General features: G+C 36.4%; 1 non-coding gene across 1 annotated transcript; it reads left to right on the top strand.

Moving 5' to 3' along the window:
• The first annotated feature begins 1,203 nt into the window (after positions 1 to 1,203).
• Positions 1,204 to 1,306, top strand: LOC114238067 (U6 spliceosomal RNA). The gene has a single exon (XR_003623495.1). It is a non-coding gene; the product is annotated as a U6 spliceosomal RNA (small nuclear RNA).
• The last annotated feature ends 514 nt before the right edge of the window (positions 1,307 to 1,820 follow it).

Here is a 1,820-nt window from a genome sequence, read left to right as displayed (position 1 = left end):
TCTGCAGATTGACTAGGCACAAGTGGATAATTCTGTCCTGCAGTGTGTTGTCTGGAGCTGTGGTCATCTGGAGGCTTGACTGGACTAGAGCCTCTACTATGGCTCATTCACAGGGCTGGTGGGCGGTGTTGGCACTTGGCTGGGAGCATGAGTCCTTCTCCTCATGGCACCTCCATATGTGGGGTTCCCACAGCATGAACGCTGGGTTTTTAGGGGGGGGTGTTTCAAGCCTGTGAAAGTAGAAGCTGCCCAGTCTCAGAAGTTAAAAATCTCACTTCTGCCACATTTTACTGGTCAATGCAAACACAATTCAGTCCAGAGTCAAGGGGAGGGAAATAGACTTCACCTCTTGTGGGAGGAATAGGAAAGAATTTGCAGCCAACTTTAATATACAACTGTTATTAATGGTCTTCCTTATTGCTAATTACAGTGAAAATAATATGGTTTTTATTTTATGTGGCATCTCAATTATTGCAATATTTCGTTCTTTCAACTTCCATGACAGCCCACTCTCCTGGTTTTCTTGGTACCTCTGGAGCCACTCTCACCTTCTTGTGAAGAATCCTCTTCTTTTCCTCACAATCAAAATATTATTCCTTAGGATTCCATCCTTGGTCCTCTTCTGTTATCACTTTATATATTTCTATTTATCTTATTGGACATTCTAATAAACTCTCAAGACTTCCATTACTATATACATATTAATTATTCTCGAGTCTTTACTCATAGCCCCTGCTGCTCACTTAAGTTCCAACCTAGATATCCCATCTTCACTGAACATTTCCTATTTCCATTTAAGTATCTTATAATAATCACAAATTCAAAATGTCCAAAATTGAGCTCATCATATTTTCTCCCAAAGCTTCAATTTCAGTGTAATGTCTCTCTGTGAATAGCACCATAATTCCCTCAGTTACATAATGCAGAGAATTAATCATTTTGACTCCTTTCTTTTGCTCAACCCTATATCAAGTCACGAAAGGTAGTTAATATTATCTCTTTAATATCTTTCAAATTTGTTAAGTTGCCTGCATCTCTTCTCCAGTACTGTAGTACTGAACTCTAGTTCAGACCACTATCATCTTTTACCTGATATATTTCAGCATCTTTTATCTAGCCTTCTCACGTCAGATTGGCCTCCTCTTTAATTCATTTTCTACACTGAGGCCAAAGTAGTTTTTAATGGCAATATTCCATCGTGTTGTGCTCAATTTGACAGCATATATACTGAAATTGGAACAATACAGAGAAGACTAGCATGGCCCCTGTGCAAGAATGACAGATTTCTAAAGCATTCTTTATTTTTTTCTTTGTTGTTGAACACACAATCTATAAAGGTGTAATTTGCATGACAATAACAGCACAAATGAAGGGAGAGAGAAGATAAAGCCATGTAAGAGCAAAGTTTTTGTATACAATTGTAATTAAATTGGTATTAATCTGAACTAGATTCTTATAAATTAAGTTATTGTAATCCTTATAGCAATTTCTAAGGAAATAACTCAAAAAATATAGTAAGAGAATCAATAAGGGGAATAAAATAGAAAATATCCTTTTAACACAAAAGTAGTCAGCAATAGAGGATGGAAGCCCCCCAAAACACATAAGGCATATGGAAAACAAGTAGAAAATAGCAAATATAACATGACTTTATCAGTAATTTCATTAAATGAGAAGGGATTGAATTGAAATGCAGAGATTAGCAGAATGGATTAAAAATACAAAATCCAACTATATGCTGCCTATAAGAGGCACACTTTAGATTCACAGACACAAAGAAGTTGAAGTACGGGAAATGACATACTAGGTGAACAATAACT

This window comes from Balaenoptera acutorostrata, chromosome 8, assembly GCF_949987535.1.
Source record: "Balaenoptera acutorostrata chromosome 8, mBalAcu1.1, whole genome shotgun sequence".
NCBI lineage: Eukaryota > Metazoa > Chordata > Mammalia > Artiodactyla > Balaenopteridae > Balaenoptera > Balaenoptera acutorostrata.
This window is presented reverse-complemented; position numbering and strand designations above follow the sequence as displayed.